This window comes from Oncorhynchus clarkii, chromosome 30 (assembly GCF_045791955.1).
Source record: "Oncorhynchus clarkii lewisi isolate Uvic-CL-2024 chromosome 30, UVic_Ocla_1.0, whole genome shotgun sequence".
Taxonomy (NCBI): Eukaryota; Metazoa; Chordata; class Actinopteri; order Salmoniformes; family Salmonidae; genus Oncorhynchus; species Oncorhynchus clarkii.
In genome coordinates, this window is record NC_092176.1 from 30256733 (window position 1) to 30273624 (window position 16892).

Here is a 16892-nt window from a genome sequence, read left to right on the forward strand (position 1 = left end):
TTAAAAACATTATTATTCATCAGCTCGCCTCACACTCCCCATTGCAGCCCCATGCAGCCTGCATTCGGCACAGCACAAACACACGCATGGCCCAAATTGGGAGAGGAGAGGAATGAATAAACAATGAATTTGAATTTATAAAATCAGCGGGAGAAAAACAATTGTGTAATCCCAAAGTTGTCTGTCTGACTGCCCGCACCATTAAAAACGTCCTTTAGAATGATCAACCCTGATATCAGGTACATTATAAACAAAAGAAGAGGCAATTCTAGCAGAAACATGTTTTCATTCACTCTTTCACACGTCTGTGAGGTTATTGGGATGCCGTTGGATGGGTACACGTCATGTTTGAGGGTGGATGGGTACACGTCATGTTTGAGGGTGGATGGGTACACGTCATGTTTGAGGGTGGATGGGTCATCATGTTTGAGGGTGGATGGGTACACGTCATGTTTGAGGGTGGATGGGTACACGTCATGTTTGAGGGTGGATGGGTACACGTCATGTTTGAGGGTGGATGGGTCATCATGTTTGAGGGTGGATGGGTACACATCATGTTTGAGGGTGGATGGGTACACGTCATGTTTGAGGGTGGATGGGTACACATCATGTTTGAGGGTGGATGGGTACACATCATGTTTGAGGGTGGATGGGTACACGTCATGTTTGAGGGTGGATGGGTCATCATGTTTGAGGGTGGATGGGTCATCATGTTTGAGGGTGGATGGGTACACGTCATGTTTGAGGGTGGATGGGTACACATCATGTTTGAGGGTGGATGGGTCATCATGTTTGAGGGTGGATGGGTACACGTCATGTTTGAGGGTGGATGGGTACACGTCATGTTTGAGGGTGGATGGGTACACATCATGTTTGAGGGTGGATGGGTACACGTCATGTTTGAGGGTGGATGGTTACACGTCATGTTTGAGGGTGGATGGGTCATCATGTTTGAGGGTGGATGGGTACACATCATGTTTGAGGGTGGATGGGTACACGTCATGTTTGAGGGTGGATGAGTACACGTCATGTTTGAGGGTGGATGGGTACACATCATGTTTGAGGGTGGATGGGTACACGTTACCAGAGTCTATCTGGTAGAGTGATATGTGTGCCTGTTAATCTGAGTAAGTGAAAGACACTTGTTTACTTCGAAATGAGGAATGCAGCTCATTAGTGAAGCGATCCATACCGAAGTTTCTCATAGTATAACATCATAATGCAACCACAGCCAATTTAACAGACCAAAATAACACATGATATTCAAAACAGCCTGGCGTTCAGTACAGACTTGGATTCTGTGGCATGTCTGGCAAACTGGGTCATGGTCTGGAATGTGTGTACCCGTGTGAGTGAGTGAGTGAGTGAGTGAGTGAGTGAGTGAGTGAGTGGGAGGGAGTTCCACAGGGATGCTGGCACATATTGACTCCAATGCTTCCCACAGTTGTATCAAGTTGGCTGGATGTCCTTTGGGTGGTGGGCCATTCTTAAACCCACAGGAAACTGTTGAGCGTGGAAAACCCAGCGGCCTTGGAGTTCTTGACACAAACCGGTGTGTCTACAACTATTCCCCTTCCAAAGTGTTTTGTCTTGCTCAATCACCTTCTGAATGGCACACATACACAATCCATATCTCAAATATCTCAAGGCTTAAAAATCCTTCTTTAACCTGTCTCCTCCCCTTCATCTACTCTGATTGACATCAATAAGGGATCATAGCTTCACCTGGATTCATCTGGTAATTCTAATTATGGAAAGAGCAGGTGTTCTTAATGTTTAAACCTACCATTCAAAAGGAGAGAAAATGAAATCCCCCGCCGAACCCCCTCCCACCACCTAATGGTCCGTCCAAACTAGTCCAACTAACAAAGACATCATCAATGAGTTAAACCGCCAGCACAAACACAAAGATACATCTCAGAGAAGTATAGTTTCTGGATTCATGTGCGGGCGCTTCCATAATCCCTGGCGTCTATGGGCCCAGTAACATAAAGCTCTCGTGTGTGTGTGTGTGTGTGTGTGTGTGTGTGTGTGTGTGTGTGTTGAGGAGGCTAATTGCGTCGGGCGGTCTGAAGGTCCCGTCGGCTCCTCGATCATTACCAGCACAGACAGATGTTTTAGCACTTAGTCCACCCCATTCACACACACACACACACACACACACACACACACACACACAAGCACAGTACTGTGCCCATGAAAGCCTATGAATGAAGTGATGCCTGAATCACCACTTTAGGTTTTATGTGAAAGTTTTGACTCAATTTCCCACAGAACACTGGGTCCTTTTATTTCTACGGGGTAGATCAGCTTAATATTGCAGAAAGAATGTTGCTTCCAATGTAATTGTCTGCATCATTTACAATCACCCATATTTTTGGGGTAAATATATATATCCATACACACATGCATACACATACACATATATACAGTGCCTTGCGAAAGTATTCGGCCCCCTTGAACTTTGCGACCTTTTGCCACATTTCAGGCTTCAAACATAAAGATATAAAACTGTATTTGTTTGTGAAGAATCAACAACAAGTGGGACACAATCATGAAGTGGAACGACATTTATTGGATATTTCAAACTTTTTTAACAAATCAAAAACTGAAAAATTGGGCGTGCAAAATTATTCAGCCCCCTTAAGTTAATACTTTGTAGCGCCACCTTTTGCTGCGATTACAGCTGTAAGTCGCTTGGGGTATGTCTCTATCAGTTTTGCACATCGAGAGACTGAAAATTTTTCCCATTCCTCCTTGCAAAACAGCTCGAGCTCAGTGAGGTTGGATGGAGAGCATTTGTGAACAGCAGTTTTCAGTTCTTTCCACAGATTCTCGATTGGATTCAGGTCTGGACTTTGACTTGGCCATTCTAACACCTGGATATGTTTATTTTTGAACCATTCCATTGTAGATTTTGCTTTATGTTTTGGATCATTGTCTTGTTGGAAGACAAATCTCCGTCCCAGTCTCAGGTCTTTTGCAGACGCCATCAGGTTTTCTTCCAGAATGGTCCTGTATTTTGCTCCATCCATCTTCCCATCAATTTTAACCATCTTCCCTGTCCCTGCTGAAGAAAAGCAGGCCCAAACCATGATGCTGCCACCACCATGTTTGACAGTGGGGATGTTGTGTTCAGGGTGATGAGCTGTGTTGCTTTTACGCCAAACATAACGTTTTGCATTGTTGCCAAAAAGTTCAATTTTGGTTTCATCTGACCAGAGCACCTTCTTCCACATGTTTGGTATGTCTCCCAGGTGGCTTGTGGCAAACTTTAAACAACACTTTTTATGGATATCTTTAAGAAATGGCTTTCTTCTTGCCACTCTTCCATAAAGGCCAGATTTGTGCAATATACGACTGATTGTTGTCCTATGGACAGAGTCTCCCACCTCAGCTGTAGATCTCTGCAGTTCATCCAGAGTGATCATGGGCCTCTTGGCTGCATCTCTGATCAGTCTTCTCCTTGTATGAGCTGAAAGTTTAGAGGGACGGCCAGGTCTTGGTAGATTTGCAGTGGTCTGATACTCCTTCCATTTCAATATTATCGCTTGCACAGTGCTCCTTGGGATGTTTAAAGTTTGGGAAATCTTTTTGTATCCAAATCCGGCTTTAAACTTCTTCACAACAGTATCTCGGACCTGCCTGGTGTGTTCCTTGTTCTTCATGATGCTCTCTGCGCTTTTGACGGACCTCTGAGACTATCACAGTGCAGGTGCATTTATACGGAGACTTGATTACACACAGGTGGATTGTATTTATCATCATTAGTCATTTAGGTCAACATTGGATCATTCAGAGATCCTCACTGAACTTCTGGAGAGAGTTTGCTGCACTGAAAGTAAAGGGGCTGAATAATTTTGCACGCCCAATTTTTCAGTTTTTGATTTGTTAAAAAAGTTTGAAATATCCAATAAATGTCGTTCCACTTCATGATTGTGTCCCACTTGTTGTTGATTCTTCACAAAAAAATACAGTTTTATATCTTTATGTTTGAAGCCTGAAATGTGGCAAAAGGTCGCAAAGTTCAAGGGGGCCGAATACTTTCGCAAGGCACTGTACCTATATAGACATACATACTTTTTAAAAAGAATATACCCTTTATTATTATTCCCCGCAAACCCTACCGCCGATCCCCCAATTCGAGTAAACTAATAAACACTTCGGCTTTTACCTTCAATTTATACATCTTATACACATTTTACAGACACAGTCTACTTTACAATAGTTCTCTCTTGTTTGTTCTTAGTCCTTCCTCTCTTTCTGATGTCCATCCAGTTTGATTTCTATTTTTAACTATGCTATTTCACAAAAGTTCTGAACATATATACATTTTACAGATCCCGTATGCTTTACAATGTTTATCTTGTTATTAGTCACACCCTTCAGCTCCATTCAACCCCTCCCATCTATCTGTCAACATCATTCATTTCGGATTTCTATTTGCCATATATTTTTCAACTGTGCTGTGATGCTTCACAAAATAATTGAACATTCCTATTCTCATAGCTTCTACAGATTGTAAATTAAAAATAAACATTTTTGCTAAAATAATTATTATATTATTGATTGATTGACTATGGCTTTCAAATCACCCAGTATTGCTATCTGTAGCGTTAGTTCTAGGCAAATGTTGCAATTCTTCAGCCATTCATGGACCTGTGACCAAAAACGAGCTACATATGGACAATACCAAAATAAATGATCTAATGATTCTGCCTCCTCACAGCAGAATCTGCAGAGCTGGGAAGATTGTATGCCCCATATATATAACATTTTATTAGTTGCAAGAATTTTGTATAGAAATTTAAATTGAAAAATTTTAAGTGTTGAATCCAGCGTTGTTTTGCGTATTAATTCATAAACCATGTGCCATGGAATGGGTACATCAAAAATCTCTTGCCAACTATTTTGCAATTTATATGGCACAGCTGTCAGTTTTTTGGTCCTTAAATGAAATTGGTATATGTTTTTATTTATCACACTTTTCTTTAACCATTTATGTTCTTTAATTTAATACAGGGCCGACATACAAGTTCCTTACTTTTCCCCTTATACTTGCCTCTTCCATTTTTGTGGTAATGCTGTAATTAATTGGTTAATTAATTTTGGTAGAGCAGACATTTCCATATGTCTGTGTTAGCTGCATGTGTGACATAACTCCACCAGTCCTACTTATGATATCATTCACTAAAATTATACCTTTTTTAAAAATTTCTTCGATAAATACAGTTTCTTTTAATCAATTAGTATATTTGAATTTAACCACAATATTTATTGTACTATTTGTTTCCGTCCTTTCAGGTGGATTAAACTGAAATTGTACTCCGTCAGGTGCAACACACTAAACAGAAAGTATAATCACCCACGCCTCAAGGGTGAAAACAGGCTGCCTAAGTATTTTTCTCAATCAGGGACAATGATTGACAGCTGCCTCTGATTGAGAACCATACCAGGCCAAACACAGAAATACCAAATCATAGAAAAAGGAACATAGACAACCCACCCAACTCACGCCCTGACCATACTAAAACAAAGACAAAACAAAGGAACTAAGGTCAGAATGTGACACCAAAAAAAATCATAAAAAATCCTACAATGTGATTTTCTGGATTTTTTTTCTCTTTTTGTCTGTCATAGTTGAAGTGTACCTATGATGAAAATTACAGGCCTCTCTCATATTTTTAAGTGGGAGAACTTGCACAATTGGTGGCTGACTAAATACTTTTTTGCCCCACTGTATTTCCATCATCTGCACAACATTGAAAGCCCTCTCATACCCCAGCCACAGCAATACATTGGCCCTGGGATATGCAACCATTTCATTACTCTCAACTTTACAAACAAAACAAATAAAAATAAACACACACCACACCATCCACACATACTGTGTTTTCTGTTTACTTAGTTTTTTATCTTCACTATGTTGAATTAGTGCTTGTCTGTTCAATTAGTTATATGTGAAGATATATAGAAAAGCTATATTTTTTATTTTATTGTTACAATCCATAACCGGGCTAGAATTGTGTTTATTTTCCTCATCTATGAGAACTTTGTAATTTTTAAAATAACCATGGCGTAGTCTTAGTGTCACTGAACAACTGGTTATCAATATACTGTATAGTTTATCAACGACTAGAGCTACTCATTTCGCTTTTAATCTATTTTCTTTGAAAATTGGATACAGAACTTTGCGCCGTTCTGCAAACTGATCATTCATGCCAATTCTGGTCCCAGCAAGTCTATTACCCAGGGTTTTAGCCATTATTTTATCATTAAATGAAGCAAATTTGGCAACGATTGGGCGGTCATACCTTTGGCCTCTCTGTCCGAAGCGGTGTACACGTTTAAGTTGGATTTTGTCGATAACTTCGCGTGGGATCTGAAGCGCTGTAAGGAGGAACACTCTAACTACAGATTCAGGAACTTCTCCTTCTTTCTCCTGGATACCTGTAAGTACCAGATTCTCTCTCATTGATCTAGTTTGTATGTCCAGTAAGGCTTCCCTCAGAACGGTGTTCTCCTTTTAATTTAATTCATTTCGGGTTCAATCTTATTGACTGTCCCTTTTAGCTTGTGTGTTTCCTTCTCCAATGTCGCAGCTTTTTCATCACTCATCTTGAGGCTTGCCTTCAACTCTTTTATATCCTTACTACCTAATTCAAGTATAGTTTGTCATTTATTGATTTTAACATATCGGTTTCGACCTTTACCATTCCCTGTGGTGAAAATATTAAATTGTCTGTGTCTGTAGAAGAGTCACGTTTCCGTTTTGAAATTTGTTCCCCTGTCTTACTCTCCGTCATGTTTGACTCAAAACAATCCACGTAATTTACCCAACCACTCCATCAAAACACACCACGTCATTTACCTAACCACAATATCAAAACACACCACGTCATTTACCTATCCACTCTATCAAAACACACCACGTCATTTACCCAACCACTCTATCAAAACACCCCACGTCATTTACCCACCCACTCTATCAAAACACACCACGTCATTTACCCAACCACTCTATCAAAACACACCACGTTATTTACCCAACCACTCTATCGAAACACACCATGTTATTTACCTAACCATTCTATCAAAACACACCACGTCATTTACCCAACCACTCTATCAAAACACACCACGTTATTTACCCAACCACTCTATCAAAACACACCACGTTATTTACCCAACCACTCTATCGAAACACACCACGTTATTTACCCAACCACTCTATCGAAACACACCATGTTATTTACCCAACCACTCTATCAAAACACACCACGTTATTTACCCAACCACTCTATCGAAACACACCACGTTATTTACCCAACCACTCTCTGTCCTATATACAGTACAATGGCGTATTTGTCAGTTGGTGTTTGGTATGAATTCTTGTGAGTGAGCTGTTGGATAGACCCACATGTTACCTCAGTGTGTGTGTGTGTGTGTGTGTGTGTGTGTGTGTGTGTGTGTGTGTGTGTGTGTGTGTGTGTGTGTGTCTGTTTCCCTCTAATGTGTTTTCCAGGTGTGGTGGAAAGACTAACACAGCTGCATTTTAATGACAGTGAAATGTTTCTGCATTTTCTCTTGCTCTCTCTCTCTCTGTGTGTGTGTGTGTGTGTGTTGTCCTTAGAGAGTCGTAAAGCACAAAGTGGCACTTTACTGAGCGACTCCATTAAATGACTCGTCAGGATGGGCACACATCACTACAGGGAGTCCCATAGACGCACACACACACACACACACACACACACACACACACACACACACACACACACACACACACACACACACACACACACACACACACACACACACACACACACACACAGTGATGAGACAGGTAGTAACCTTCAAATGACCCTGGAAACAGACCTACAGAAGAGTGATGAATGAGACAAATACACCACAGATAGGTAGCTACCTACAGTTGAAGTCAGAAGTTTACATACACCTCAGGCAAATACATTTAAACTCAGTTTCACAATTCCTGACATTTAATCCTAGTAAAAAAGTATCTGTCTTAGGTCAGTAAAGATCACCATTGTATTTTAAGATTGTGAAATGTCAGAATAATAGTAGAGAATGATTTATTTCAGCTTTTCTTTCTTTCATCACATTCCCAGTGGGTCAGAAGTTTACATACACTCAATTAGTATTTGGTAGCATTGCCTTTAAATTGTTTAACTTGGGTCAAACATTTCGCGTAGCCTTCCACAAGCTTCCCACAATAAGTTGGGTGAATTTTGGCCCATTCCTCCTGACAGAGCTGGTGTAACTGAGTCAGGTTTGTAGGCCTCCTTGCTCACACACGCTTTTTCAGTTCTGCCCACATATTTTCTATAGGATTGAGGTCAGGGCTTTGTGATGGCCACTCCAATACCTTGACTTTGTTGTCCTTAAGCCATTTTGCCACAACTTTGGAAGTTTGGAACTTCCTGACTGATATCTTGAGATGTTGCTTCAATATATCCACATAATTGTCCTCACTCATGATGCCATCTATTTTGTGAAGTGCACCGGCTTGCAAGCCTCCCCCTTTTTCCTCCAAACATAACGATGGTCAATATGGCCAAACAGTTCTATTTCGGTTTCATTAGACCAGAGGACATTTCTCCAAAAAGTATGATCTTTGTCCCCATGTGCAGCTGCAAACTGTTGTCTGGCTTTTTTATGGTGGCTTTGGAGCAGTGGCTTCTTCCTTGCTGAGCGGCCTTTCAGGTTATGTCGATGTAGGACTCATTTTACTGTGGATATAGATACTTACCTATTTGTACCTATTTCCTCCAGCATCTTCAAGGTCCTTTGTTGTTGTTCTGGGGTTGATTTGTACTTTTCGCACCAAGGTACGTTCATCTCTAGGAGACAGAATAAAACGCGTCTCCTTCCTGAGCGGTATGGCGGCTGCGTGGTCCCATGGTGTTTATACTTGCGTGCTATTGTTTGTACAGATGAACGTGGTACCTTCAGGTATTTGGAAATTGCTCCCAAAGATGAACCAGACTTGTGGAGGTCTATTTTCTTCTGAGGTCTTGGCTGATTTATTTTTATTTCCCCATGATGTCAAGCAAAGAGGCACTAAGTTTGAAGGTAGGCCTTGAAATACATCCACAGGTACACCTCCAACTGACTCAAATTACGTCAATTAGCCTATCAAAAGCTTCAAAAGCCATGACATCATTTTCTGGAATTTTCCAAGCTGTTTAAAGGCACAGTCAACTTAGTGTATGTAAACTTCTGACCCACTGGAATTGTGATACAGTGAGTTATAAGAGAAAGAATCTGTCTGTAAACAATTGTTGGACAAATGACTTGTGTCATGCACAAAGTAGATGTCCTAACTGACTTGCCAAAACTATAGTTTGTTAACAAGACATTTGTGGAGTGGTTGAAAAATGAGTTTTAATGACTCCAACCTAAGTGTATGTAAACTTACAACTTCAACTGTATATCTATCTCTCTCTGTTTGTCTGTCTCTGTTTGTCTGTCTCTCTCTGTCTGTCTGTCTGTCTCTCTCTCTCTCTGTCTATCTCACTCTCAATTCAATTCAAGGGTCTTTATTGGCATGGGAAACATATGTTAACTTTGCCAATGCAAGTGAGGTAGATAATATACAAAAGTGAAATAAACAATAAAAATGAAAAGTAAACATTACACTCACGGAAGTGTGAATACACTCACAGAAGTATAAGGTGTAATCTCTCAATCTCTCTCTGTTTATCTCTATCTCTCCCTGTCTAGCTCTCTCTGTCTCTCTCTGTCTATCTATCTATCTATCTGTCTAGCTCTAGCTCTAGCTCTAGCTCTCTCTGTCTATATCTCTCTCTCTGTTTATTTCTATATGTCTCTGTCTATCTATCTCTCTCTGTCTTGCTCTAGCTCTCTATGTCTAGCTCTAGCTCTCTATGTCTAGCTCTCTCTCTCTCTGTTTAGCTCTAGCTCTCCCTCTGTCTCTCTGTCTATATTCAATTCAAGGGGCTTTATTGGCATGGGCAACACGTTTCGCGTAGCCTTCCACAAGCTTCCCACAATAAGTTGGGTGAATTTTGGCCCATTCCTCCTGACAGAGCTGGTGTAACTGAGTCAGGTTTGTAGGCCTGACAAAAGTGAAATAAACAATAAAAATTAACAGTAAACATTACACATACAGAAGTTTCAAAACAATAAAGACATTACAAATGTCATGTTATGTATATTTACAGTGTTGTAACAATGTACAAATGGTTAAAGTACAAAAGGGAAAATAAATAAACATAAATATGGGTTGTATTTACAATGGTGTTTGTTCTTCACTGGTTGCCCTTTTCTTGTGGCAACAGGTCACAAATATTGCTGCTGTGATGGCACACTGTGGAATTTCACCCAGTAGATATGGGAGTTTATCAAAATTGGGTTTGTTTTCGAATTCTTTGTGGATCTGTGTAATCTGAGGGTTAGGGTTGTGTCTCTAATATGGTCATACATTGGGCAGGAGGTTAGGAAGTGCAGCTCAGTTTCCACCTCATTTTGTGGGCAGTGTGCACATAGCCTGTCTTCTCTTGAGATCCATGTCTGCCTACGGCGGCCTTTCTCAATAGCAAGGCTATGCTCACTGAGTCTGTACATAGTCAAAGCTGTCCTTAAGTTTGGGTCAGTCACAGTGGTCAGGTATTCTGCCACTGTGTACTCTCTGTTTAGGGCCAAATAGCATTCTAGTTTGCTCTGTTTTAAAAAAAATATTTCCAATGTGTCAAGTAATTTTCTTTTTGTTTTCTCATGATTTGCTTTTTGTTTTCTCATGATTTGCTCTATATCTATCTCTCTCTGTCTAGCTCTAGCTCTCTCTGTCTATATCTCTATTTCTATCTCTCTCTCTATCCATCTCACTCTCTCCATGTCCCTCTTTCTCTTTCTGGGTCTCTTCAAATCTGTGTCTACATCCTACTTTCTTCTCACTGTCTGTCCTACTATAAAATCCTGAACCGTTCCTTCCCATACAGTTATACTATGCCTTTTACACTCATGATCTTCCTTAAAATAACTTTACAGTAAAACTGAAGTGTGATGACGAGGAAAGTGTGGTGCCAAGTACCAGCTTACATAAAGCATATGTCTACACAGTTTGAATACAGTTTGTGTGTGTACGTTTGTGTTTTTGGTTTTACTATCCTTGTGGGGACCAGAATATCTCACAAGCCTAGTAAAACAGGGACAATTCTGACAAATTCACTGGTCCCTACAATAAAAAAGGCTATTTTAGGCTTAGGGGTTAGGTTGAGGGTTAGGGTTAGAATTAAGGTTAGGGTTAGAATTCGGGTTAGGGTTAGGGTTAAGGTTAAGGTGAAGGTTAGGGTTTAGTGAAAATAGGATTTTGAATGGGAATCAATTGTTTTGTCAAATCAACAGATACTTACTTATTGGTTAGCAGTATTATATATATGAGAGGTGAGTGAAACAGACGTTGTTTAACCATTAGGGAAACACGTCCGTCCCTCTTTCTCATACAACAGTTTTCTTTAGTGAATGGGCCAGTGTTTTGGCCACTGCTACATTGGAAAGAGACAACTAAAAGGAGAGGCAAGACAGACATCTGTTTCCATAAAGCTCTGTGTATAGAGGAGCTGAAAGACGAGTTGATATGTTTAATAAGGTGGGTGTATTCCACTTTACTTGCAATGGCAAGAAATATAGTATTCTCTCTTTCTTTGTTTCTCTCTCGCTCTATACCTCATGAATCTAAGCTGAGAGGAATCTTTCCCTCTGGAGTGTTTTGTGGAATGTGATAAGGGTGTGTGTGTGTGTGTGTGTGTGTGTGTGTGTGTGTGTGTGTGTGTGTGTGTGTGTGTGTGTGTGTGTGTGTGTGTGTGTGTGTGTGTGTGTGTGTGTGTGTGTGTGTGTGTGTGTGTGTGTGTGTGTGTATCCACTCTTTGTGGTTGTGTGTGCAAGGGTGTGTGTGCAAGGGTGTGTGTGTGTGTGTGTGTGTGTGTGTGTGTGTGTGTGTGTGTGTGTGTGTGTGTGTGTGTGTGTGTGTGTGTGTGTGTGTGTGTGTGTGTGTGTGTGTGTGTGTGTGTGTGTGTATACACTAATCATCTATGACGTAATCAACAAGCTCTAACTACAGAATTAGACACTTTTCCACATTTCTTCAAATGTAAAATTTCTAAGTTGCTCCAAAGTTTTTTGACTCCCTGGGTTGACTCCTCCTGCTCAGTATCATTCCATTTCTAAAAATGTCAAATTGTGAAGCAGCTCCAAATTAAGGATTATGGTTTTGGATATGGTTAAAACATTACATTTAGGCACTCATTATGAATGATTAAGGTAAGGGTTATGGTTTGGAATAGGGTTAAAACCAAAAAATACAAAACAAGTGTAGACCACTGGGATCAAACACACAACCTTCTGATCTGGAGTCATGGGATTCCATCCATCCGCCACCCCTGTCTACAACCTAAGTCCACAACTCCCTAGCAAAGCCCTACCCTACTTGATGGTAATAGAGCTCACTGTTGCCTCTAGCAGGACATGGATAGACATCCAATTGTCTCGTCTCATCTTGTCTCTTCTATTCTCGTCTCTCATCTTTTGTCGTCATCCTCAAGTCAAATATTTTCTCATCCTTTTCTCCTCCTACTCCACTACCATCCAAGCACTTCTCTCTCACCCCTTCTCTCCTCTCCACTGTCTTCTCCTCTCCTATCTTCTCTGCCCCTTCACCTTTCTCTTCCCTCACGACCACCCTCTCTAATATCACCTCTCCCCATCTTTCATCCCCCGTCTTCTCTACACTTCCTACTGTCTCCTCTACCTTTATTCTCCCCCCCTTCCCCTCTCCGTCTCTCCTATCATCCTCTGTTTTACAGAGCCGGTCTGCTTGGTGATTTATAAACCTGTGACAGACAGATGGGGGGAGGAGAGGATGGAGGATGGGGGCAGGCGCGTTTGAAGTACATGAAGGGCTAATATTAAATACACCTGGCCCATCCAGGGGCTCCCTCTGTACACAGAAACAAAGAGATAGAGAGAGGGAGGCAGCGATGATGGGCCACAGGGAAGAGGCCTGAGGAGGGAGGTGGAAAGGGGTGGGGTGGGCTGAGGTGCATTGCCAAGCACGCAGTAATTGGCTATTCTTTCATGGGGCCTGATTTTCACACTCTCCCTCCCACAGGAAGAGACCCTTTTGCTGCCCCTCAGTGTGCACTGTAAAAAATACAAATCTAGTTGTTTCAACTACAGTTGAAGTCGGAAGTTTACATACACCTTAGCCAAGTATATTTAATCTCAGTTTTTCACAATTCTTGACATCTAGTAAAATTTCTGTTTCTTAGATCAGACAGGATCACCACTTTATGGAATTCTAAATGTCAGAATAATAGTAGAGAGACTGATTTATTTCAGCTTTTATTTCTTTCATCGCATTCCCAGTGGGTCAGAAGTTTACATACACTCAATTAGTATTTGGTAGCATTGCCTTTAAATTGTTTAACTTGGGCCAAATGTTTCTCGTAGCCTTTCACAAGCTTCCCACAATAAGTTGGGTGAATTTTGGCCCAATCCTCCTGACAAAGCTGGTGTAACTGAGTCAGGTTTGTAGGACTCCTTGCACACTCCTTTCACACACAGGGTGGAGATGTTATTTCCTACCCTCACCACCTGGGGGCGGCCCGTCAGAAAGTCCAGGACCCAGTTGCAAAGGGGGGAGTCAAGACCCAGAGTCTCGGGCTTAATGACAAGTTTGGAGGGTACTTTGGTGTTAAATGCTGAGCTGTAGTTGATGAACAGCATTCTTACATAGGTATTCCTCTTGTCCAGATGGGTTAGGGCTGTGTGATTGCGATTGTGTCGTCTGTGGACCTATTGGGGAGGTAAGCAAATTGGAGTGGGTCTAGGGTGTCAGGTAGGGTGGAGGTGATATGATCCTTGACTAGTCTCTCAAAGCACTTCATAACGACGGAAGTGAGTAGGCGATAGTCGTTTAGCTCAGGTATCTTAGCTTTCTTGGGAACAGGAACAATGGTGGCCCTCTTGAAGCATGTGGGAACAGCAGACTGGGATAGGGATTGATTGAATATGTCCGTAAACACACCAGTCACTTTGCGCATGAACTTATTAACAAGTCGGGGTGTGATCATAACAACATACAGGAACTCAATTGTTGGAAAAATGACTTGTGTCATACACAAAGTAGATGTCCTAACTGACTTGCCAAAACTATAGTTTGTTAACTAGAAATTTGTGGAGTGGTTGAAAAACAACCTAAGTGTATGTAAACTTCCGTCTTCAACTGTAAATATTATTAATTAACTGGTTCCACAGCTTCTTTTTTGTTTACTCAACTTTTCAGTCAAAGTGCTACCTGAATTTAACATTTTTAGTTGCTCCAACATTAGCTCCAACATGAGAAAACCTAGGCAGAAATTTTGATCGACTGAAAATCATGTGTTTGCTCAAATTGTCTCATATGTTCATTCAACTAGAAATTATTATTTGGGCATTTTACCTGCAAAAATGGCTGTGGAACTAATTACACACACAAAGTGCCTTTAACTTACAACGTACAAATTTGACACACGTTGACAAACACTGAGTGTACAAAACATTAGGAACACCTTCCTACTATTGAGTTGCACTTCCTTTTTACCTCAGAACAGCCTCAATTTGTCAGGGAATGGTCTCTACAAGGTGTCAAAAGTGTTCCACAGGGATGCTGGCCCATGTTGACTCCAATGCTTCCCACAGTTGTGTCAAGTTGGCTGGATGTCCTTTGGGTGGTGGAACATTCTTGACACACACAGGAAACTATTGACCCAGCAGCATTGCAGTTCTTGACACACTCATACCGGTGCACCTGGTACCTACTATCATACCCCGTTCAAAGGCACATGTTTTGTCTTGTCCATTCACCCTCTGAATGGCACACATACCCAATCCATGTCTCAATTGTCTCAAGGCTTAAAAATCATTCTTTAACCTGTCTCCTCCCCTTCATCTACACTGATTGAAGTGGATTTAATAGGTGACATCAATAAGTGATCATAGTTTTAATCTGGGTTCACCTGGTCAGTCTGTCATGGAAAGAGCAGGTGTTCATAATGTTTTGTACACTCAGTGTATTTAGCCTCACAATGAAGAGTTTTACCATTTTCTTTTCAGGACAACCTTGGCTACAAGTTTTTAAACTATATTGTTTTATACTATATTGTGACAAGCTACAGCCTCCATTTAAAATGGTCAGTAGCAGCTAACCCATGAGGTTCATTATCTCAGGCAGGAAATATAGGCTGAAGGTTCCTAACCCTCGGTGGGTAATAGATTGGTTCTTGCTCATTAGTGATGCAGGTGTGTGTGTGTTGTCCTTGGGGAATTCCTCATTAACACGCAATCTGACCTCAGCTAATCTCTGACCTCTAATCCCTGACCCTGATACCTGACCTTGGCCCAAAACCCAGTGCAGATTAGGTAAAGACATGTACACATGTTCGCATGTACAAATGCACAGAGAGAGGGACAGAGAAAGAGAGAGAAAGAGAGAGAGAGCAGACAGCCTTAGATAGAGAGTCCACTAGGAAGCAGTGTGTCTGACAGACAGAACACACTGAGACTATGAGAGCTTGAGATAGAGGTCTATTTAAAGGGGCTCCTACCTCTTTGAAGTTCTCTTTGGGATCTGTTCTCTTCCACTTTCTGCCCTTTCCATCGCTCGGACTGACACCAATCCATTTTACTACCTGCCCAGGGAAAGGAGGGAGAATGGGAGGGAGGGAGGGAGGGAGGGAGGGAGGGAGGGAGGGAGGGAGGGAGGGAGGGAGGGAGGGAGGGAGGGAGGGAGGGAGGGAGGGAAGTAGCACACGTCTAATATGAGTTAGTACCTATAAACAGATTTTAGACGCACTTTCCATTGCTTAAGTGGAAAGACACACACACACACACAAACACACAGACTTGCACGCACGCACACACAAACACAGACATCTACACGGCTGATTACACGCAAGCCCCAACAGCGAGTCAGCGGTGGAGGTATAGCCACACAGCGAGACGGCCTTGCCGCAGAAGTAACCCCATCAGTCCCTACAGAGTGTGGTCACATCATGGCTATACTACCACACTGCTTTAGATAAGAGCACCTAAATACTACCACACTGCCTTACACAAGAGCACCTACAATTACCACACTGCCTTACACAAGAGCACCTACAATTACCACACTGCCTTAGACAACAGCACCTAAAAACTACCACGCTGCCTTAGACAACAGCACCTAAATACTACCACACTGCCTTACACAAGAACACCTAAATACTACCACACTGCCTTAGATAAGAGCACCTAAATACTACCACACTGCCTTACACAAGAGCACCTAAAACTACCACACTGCCTTAGACAAGAGCACCTAAAACTACCACATTGCCTTAGACAACAGCACCTAAATACTACCACCCTGCCTTACACAAGAGCACCTAAAACTACCACACTGCCTTAGACAACAGCACCTAAAAACTACCACACTGCTTTAGACAACAGCACCTAAATACTACCACACTGCCATAGACAAGAGCACCCAAATACTACCACACTGCCTTAGACAAGAGCACCTAAAACTACCACACTGCCTTAGACAAGAGCACCTAAAACTACCACACTGCCTTAGACAACAGCACCCAAATACTACCACACTGCTTCAGACAAGAGCACCTAAATACTACCACACTGCCATAGACAAGAGCACCTAAAACTACCACACTGCCTTAGACAAGAGCACCCAAATACTACCACACTGCCTTAGACAACAGCACCCAAATACTACCACACTGCCTTACACAAGAGCACCTAAAACTACCACACTGCCTTACACAAGAGCACCTAAAACTACCACACTGCTTTAGACAACAGCACCTAAAACTACCACA

General features: G+C 41.7%; 1 long non-coding RNA gene across 1 annotated transcript in view; it reads right to left on the reverse strand.

Moving 5' to 3' along the window:
• LOC139389988 (uncharacterized) overlaps nt 1–16892 on the reverse strand; it is a 52487-nt gene that overhangs the window by 34458 nt on the left and 1137 nt on the right. The window contains exon 2 of the long non-coding RNA XR_011629451.1: nt 15624–15707. This is a non-coding gene — a long non-coding RNA (uncharacterized lncRNA). The remainder of the gene's footprint in view (nt 1–15623; nt 15708–16892) is intronic.